Consider the following 8,054-nt stretch of genomic DNA (forward strand, 5'->3'; position numbering starts at 1 on the left):
GATATTCATGTTTCGTTATTCAAATATCTTTTGAAAATTAATAACCGTTTTAAATGACATATGATTGAAATAGCGCCGTAGATGCCCTCAACTTTCAGGAAAACACCGTAAGTTATTAAGCGTTCATAATTAATCCGTTTTATGTAAAGGAGAAAAGCCGAAAACTGTCCATTATGTGAAAGAATGGACAAATCGAGGCGCAACGCGCCGAGATTGTCCATTCTTTCACATAATGGATAGTTTGAGGCCTTTCTCTGACTTAAAACACGGTCCTCACGAAAAAATCAAGATTGTCGTGATATTATATAATGTCTCTAATATTGTCCTCTTTGAGGCAAAGACAAATCATTGATTTGTGTCTCTGTGCTAAATAAAAATACCAAGTCAAATGGAATTTAAATTAGATTGCATATAAATGTTTATTGCAATTAAAGGTTTTTAAACACTAATGATATTCAGTGCTGATTCTTAGGAAAGTTTCGAACATATCTCGTTTTGTCATATTTATGAATGATTTGAAGTGCCTTTACAAAAAGTAAAATTAAACTTGGCCTTATGATGTATGTATTAATAGTTGCCCATGCTTTGTTCGTGCTAAGTTTGCAGTTTTATATAAATCAAGTAATTTAATAAATGACGGGTCCAGGTGAAGACATTCTAAAATGTATGTATATGTATTTTATATCGTTATTAGAAAACAATCGTTCTTATCTCGTAATTACGAGATATTCTTTCAATTTTATTAGAAAAATTACTCGTATCACATGAGATCTTTACTCGTTATGACTCATATGTCGTTAATATTTCGTTGTTAAAATAAATAGCACCGTTATTGCAAGACAATTGTACTCAAGTTCAACGTAGATCATTACGGCCAAATTTTCTGGTAATACCGAAATGTGCAGTAAAACTTTAGGGAAATTGACGTTGTTTTTTGTCTTTGTAGTAGAAAAGTGAAATTGCACATTTCTGGGTAGGACTGCAACAAATGTCAGTTATGTTACAAATTTAACCAATTTTACATGAACACTGCATGAGAAAGATATGTCTGCAGCATTTGAAAAAGAAAGGAAAATTATGTGTTTTAGCTCGACTATTCAAAGAATAGGTGGAGCTATTGGACTCCAGTTTGTTTAATTCTGCCCACTGTTTTCTTGTTTAGGGCACAGCCATTATTCTATCTGGGGACTATACGCCACTTTTCATGGATTTGCACTCTGTGCATCATTGAAGGTTCCATGTGCACCGTCGTATGAATACATCTGCGAATGTCTAAATTACATTCTGGTACTTATAACATGTGTAAATGTTGAGTTCTGCTCAACCCGGGGCTAGAGGGCGTAGACGGTAGCTTGCACTTCCACTACCGTCCATGAACAGGCTCAATCAGACCGAGCCTGCAACATTTGCGGTTATGTCGTGTTAGGCGACCTGTGGTTTTCCACTTTTTTATTTCATCCCTGTGTCGATGTCCGCGTCGGCGTCCCGATTTGGTTAAGTTTTTGTAAGAAAGCTGGTATCTCAGTAACCACTTGTGGGATTGGATTGAAACTTCACACACTTATTTACTGTGATAAATTGACTTACACTGCACCGGTTCCATAACTCTGTTTCGTATAATTTTTTATTAAGGTTTTATATGTAAGCTGGTATTTCAGTACCTACTAATGGAAATGGATTGAAACGTCACGCACTTGTTCATTGCGATGATCTGACATGCATTACTCATGTTCCATAACTCTACTTTGCATTTTTACAAAAGTATGCCATTTTTTCGACTAAACAGTTGTTGATTAATTCTTTTGTATGCAAGCTGATATCTCAGTACCCACTAATGGGAATGGATTGAAACCTGCACATTTGTCCATTGTCATGAGCTGATATACTTTGTACAGGTTCAATAACCCTTTTTGCAATCTTACGAAAGTATGCCCCCTTTTCGACTTAAATATTCATTCAGTTGACAAGGCTGTTGAATAGTCGAGCGTTGCTTTACTCCGACAGCTCTTGTTTTTACATAACGTTGCCTGTTTTTATCTATTTTTGACTGAAAATGCCATACCAGGTGTATATCTGCGATACATTTCTATTGCGATTTAGGAGTACACAAAGAGAACATTATTACTTTCTAACGGTTGAAGATTTAAACTAACATTCTGTAATTACTTTTGGCACACTGTTTGATTTTCATTTGACTGATAATTTGTGGGTCGATTTAGGTTAAAGTCATACGTTCCTCTTCAGGTTTTTTTTATTGCAATTACAAGTTCTGTAAAACGTTGTAGTTTAAATTTCGAAACTTTCGAATTTCTTAGGTTAATGTACTCACACCTCTCAACGCACATGGTTGTTACTATACCTGTCCATTATTAACCTGTACCTGTCCATTCTTAAAGTATCCATTATTTTAAGAATGGACAGTTACAGGTTAATAATGGACAGGTATAGTAAAATAATCGTGTGTATAGAACGGTGTCGGTACAATAACCTATATAGTAGACAAAACTAACAAAGGATTGCATCACAACCGTGTTTTAATTCAAAATAATACTTAAAAGTGATCAATACATGCTTATTTTATATCCTTTCCATTGATCAAAAAATTATTGATATCATTTGTGATTTTAGAAATATAAGCCTTTAGAAAAACATCACTGTTAACCAAAAACATGGACGCTCGGCATCTGTCCATCCGATCTTTTCTTATCAGTTCTATAAATAGAATATACAACGGATTTGTATACAAATAAATCAATATTTTCCATGAACACATTTAAAATTGTGTATTTGGTGATGTTGATGTCTATTTTTAACTAAGCCTATTCTATTTTAATCAAGGATTTTCCAAAAAAGGCAGAGAAACTTCTCAAAATGCAAGATAACTTTTCACAAAATCAAACCAACAAATGGTTTAATTTTGTTTACATTTTAGTTTTATCGGGGAAGCGGTTGTCGGGTATCGATTTTTTGTCCTACTATATCGCAAAGTACTGTGTGTTGCGCATTGTGGCAACTTTAAATGTCGCAATGCAGCTAAATGTCGCAACCACCGTTATATGTCGCAAGGTTGACGTTAAATGTCGCAACCACCGCTAAATGTCGCAAAATCGTCTGCCGCTAAATGTCGCACCTTTAACGTTAAATGTCGCAAAAATTTGCCCACCGTTATATGTCGTAACACCAACGCTAAATGTCGCACTATGACACTATGACTATCAATTCCTTGTGTATATTTACTTTTTTTGAAGGAAGAAAAATTAACAGGGTTATGTAATACAAATAATTATCTTGGTTATGTAATACAAATAATTATCTTAATGATAAGTGTTGTTACGTATAGCAACAAGCGGGCCTTGTTGGCCCTAGATCGCTCACCTGAGTTCCACCTTGTTCGAACAGTCACGCAAGAAAAATATTTATTATTTTGTAATAGGACCAGTGTTTTAGGACAGAAATATTCTGAGGTTTCTTCTAACTAAATACGATTTGGTAATGATACTGTTTGTTTGTGGGGGTTGGGTATGGGTGGGGAACGGGGTGAATAACGACACAGAAATCTAAGACACAAACACACAGCACCGAGACAATTAATAGAAAATATAAATATTTACATTTCTGAAGGGGGTGGGGGAGAGAGGGGGGGGGGGGGGGGGTATGTGTGGGTAGGCGGAAAAGTAGGATAATTAGGGGAATGAGACTAAACCAAACAATTTTAAGAGACTAAAAGTAAAATAATATCAAAATTCCCGCTTTACCTAAAAATATGTACAAAGGGCCACATAGGATCTTTCTCCGCCATTGAAGCTTGATAGTTACCTTATGATTTGAAATGTAAACCTCCAAACAAAGAAATAGAATCCATGGCTGATTAATAGAAAATATTCGTTTTCTACAGGTGGTACAAAACACAGTTACAGTCTTCGTGTCGCGTAGTTAAACATCCTGTTGTGTAACAGGCCCGGATCGCGGCCCGAGCCGATCCCCCACCCCCAACCCCATCCTTGTTGGCTTAGTAGTGACTTATACTCATCTAAGTTGCACCCGACTACTTTGGAAATAATATTTTCTCAAAATGTAGACCCAAACCGCCCCAGAGGCGAACATTTTATATTTATATTTCAAAATTCCCCAGGGGGAAGAACCCTTGACCCCTTAAAATGAGGGGAGTACCCCTCCAGTACCTTAAAATTAAGACAAAAAATGCACCAGAGGCAACCATTTTATACCTGCTTTTCAAACGTTCCCGGGGAGAGCCGCTGAGCCCTCGAAAATGGCAGGGATAACCCCTCCCATACACCGAAATTTTGAATAAAAAATGCAGTAAAAGTCCAGCATTCCATACCTGTATTTCAAAATTGTGAATGGGAAAAGACCCTAACCACCTAAAATAAGGGGAGTGCCCCTCTAGTATGTACCTAAAAAAAAATAGACAAAAATGCACCACAGGCCAGCATTTCATACCTGTACATAAAAAATCTTTCCCACAAATACGAATAGAGGAACCCCGTACCTACCGCACGTCGCCGATGACGCTTTTGTTTTAAACTGGTCCCCCATCCCCCTCCACCCCTACCCCCTCCTCCATCAACAATTTCTGGCCCCCGGGCTGTTGTGTAACGAAATTAAGGTCGACTAAAGACATGCGATACAACGCGCGACAATACGGAGCGCGAGCTTAATATCTCATGAGCTTAACAGGACTCCATAGAATTACATAGTTCAGACCTGAAATAAATTTGGTACTGTGGCGAGTACTACGTTAGTGCTCAAACCTTTAGATATAGAATATATAACGTATGTATGGTGCGGGACCACTGAAAAGCAAACGTGCAGATTAGAGTAAAAGGTCATTTCAGCCCTACAAATCAACACATTGCATACTGATGCATGCAAGCATGCATTACCTCTTATCTTATCTCTAAGGTGTAAAGACTGTTTAACTCTTATTTTGCTGTGGGACATTTAGCGTTGGAGTTGCGACATATAACGATGGGCAAATTTTTGCGACATTTAACGTTAAAGGTGCGACATTTAGCGGCAGGCGATTTTGCGACATTTAGCGGTGGTTGCGACATTTAACGTCAACCTTGCGACATATAACGGTGGTTGCGACATTTAGCGGCGTTGCGACATTTAACGTTGCCACACGCATTACCAGTCTAATCCGTTATGCTCTGTGTCCCAGATTTTAGATTTTAGTCTGTGCTTCAGGGGAGATAAATTTAATTCATCTTTCTCTGTTTACCTAGGGTTGATTATTCTCCCAACAAATGTCATATGACAGGAAATATTACTATAAATCAATCAAATGCGTGGCAATATCAAAAGAAATCAGAAGTCATGGTTCGACTGTGTAGTAAATAAGCGTAAATTCGAGGGTACCGGTAACAATAACACCAAAAACACGGCCTGTGATTAGATTTGTGAAACTTGGAAGTCTGAAAAGTGCTGTATAGTCTAATCTATAACAGTAAAAATTAAATTTGAGTCTAAAATATTTATTACTTTCTAACTTTTTTTACACTAACAACATCTTTCCATAAATGGCATTTTTTCCCAATCTGGACAGTTATCGCGCAGAAATTTTCCAATTTTAAAGGCCTAGGCCTCTTCCCAATTTGCTGGTGAAAAGCCCTGGGAAATAATGCAATTTTCAGCATAAAATCGTTATAATTGTAGGTTTAGTATCAAAATTCTTTTTACAAAACATTTGAATGATATAACAATTATATGTAGACATTACTTTTTTGCAATATTCTTACAGTGCATTTTATGTGCTGATCTTAAACAGATTTAAGAGGACAATTCCATAACTAAATGATCACTGTCAGTATATAAAAGACCTTATTTAGTTATGATATCCAGAATTATATGCAAGGGAGACTCGGATAAAATTGAATGTAGTAAAAAATGATTTTTAAGCCTCATTTTTAGCTCACCTGAGCACAAAGTGCTCGAAGGTGAGCTTTTGTGATCGCCCTGTGTCGGTCGTTTGTCGTCGTCAACAATTTGACTGTTAGCACTCTAGAGGTCACACTTTTGAGCAAGTCTCAATGAAACTTATTCCGAATGTTACCCTTAATAAATTTTTTGATGAGTTCTAGATTGGGTCATCTTAGCTCTAAAACTAGGTCACCAGGTCAGATCAAAGGAAAAGCTTGTAAACACTCTAGAGGTCAAATGTTTGGCCCAATCTTAATGAAACTTGGTCAGAATGGAACCCTCAATAAAATCTTGAAAGAGTTTGACATTGGGTCGTCTGGGGTCAAAATCTAGGTCACCAGTTCAAATTAAAGGAAAAGCTTGTTTACACTCAGAGGTCACTATTTGGGCCCACTCTTAATGAAACTTGGCCAGTATGTTACCCTCAATAAAGTCTTTGACGAGTTTGATATTGGGTTATCTTTGGTCAAAACTAGGTCACCAGTTCAAATTAAAGGAAAAGCTTGTTAACATTGTAGAGGCCACATCTATGACTATATCTTCACGAAACTTGGTCCGAATGTTGATCTTAATGATCGTAACGTCCAATTAGAATCTAGATCATCTAGAATAAAAAACTAGATTACCAGGTCAAAGCAAAGGAAAAGCTAGTTTACACTGTAGAGGCCACATTTATAACGATATCTTAATGAAACTTGGTCAGAATATTAATGTTGATGATCTTTATGTCAAGTGCAAATTTGGGTCAGGTGGGGTAAAAAACTAGGTCACTAGGTCAAATCAAAGGAAAAGATTGTTGAGGCCACATTTATGACTGTATCTTCATGAAACTTGGTCGGAATGTTAATCTTTATGATCTTTAGGTCAAGCTCGAACTTGGGTCATGTCGGGTCAAAAACTGGGTCACCAGGTCAAATCAAAGGAAAAAGTAGTTTACACTTTAGAGACCACATTTATGACCATATCTTAATGAAACTTGGTCAGTATGTTAATTTTGATGATCTTTAGGTCAATAGCTCAGGTGAGCGCTACAGGGCCTTCATGGCCCTCTTGTTTATATTTTCTCTGACTCACTTAATAAATTTAAATTTATATGACAGTAACCTAATATTCTCTATTTATTACATATTTGACGTTGCAGGAGTGTAATACAGCCATTAAATATAAACGATACTACACTATTGTAATAAAGCTTTGACATTGACGTCATTTATAGTATAGGCGACGTCGGTCAAATTGACTTGTTTATATAGCAGAAGAAAGTCGAATATTTGGTGTTTCGACAAGAAAGACTAACATGTGATAAAAAGAATTCATCTTACATTTGTGACTATCCACATTGAATTTATTAAACTCTTTGAATACAATTGATAAAATGTGGTGTTTCGCATTTTATCATGCAATCTATCTTATATTTGTCATGAATGTCATCCTCAGTCAGACGAAGTCTCTTGCGCAAACCACAGGTTCCTATTTCAATATTTGACTTTCATCTAAGAATGTTACAAAAAACAGCTGAAATGCACCGCCCCATCAGTACTCTCAGTGCTTTGATTTAATATTTCAACATTGCGTCAGTCAGTAGCATTCGGAAAACGGCGATAACTTTCTTTCTCTAAATGAAACATATAAGTGTGAGCACTCATTTTCTTAGTTAGATCATTTCCAAGCTTATTGTTGTAGTTTCGATTCAATATTTGATGAAAAATTGTTTTCGAAATGTTTTGCACATAGCATAAAAAAGAAAATAATCAATGCGAAAGTATCAATCTCTCAACGGGTGATATGAAACAATAATATCACATGCGCAGGAAAGACAAAATAACGCTGTTGCGCATGTGATATGAAATTATGGATCATATCACCTGCGCAGAAATTGAAAATAACGATTTTGCGCGTGTGATATAAAATCACTGGGGAATATGATATATTATTCAAGTTAAACTAATGGGAAATTTGCATTGGACAGTTATGTGAGGTATAATAATATGGATTATCAGTGTGCACGGACGTACAGGCTTAGACTAGCCACTAGATTTATAATAAAGAATAAATCATAAAATTTCAAGTTGAATAATTTTTCTTTTATGTTATGTAATAGTGACAAATGT

This window comes from Mercenaria mercenaria, chromosome 12, assembly GCF_021730395.1.
Source record: "Mercenaria mercenaria strain notata chromosome 12, MADL_Memer_1, whole genome shotgun sequence".
NCBI classification, from domain to species: Eukaryota; Metazoa; Mollusca; class Bivalvia; order Venerida; family Veneridae; genus Mercenaria; species Mercenaria mercenaria.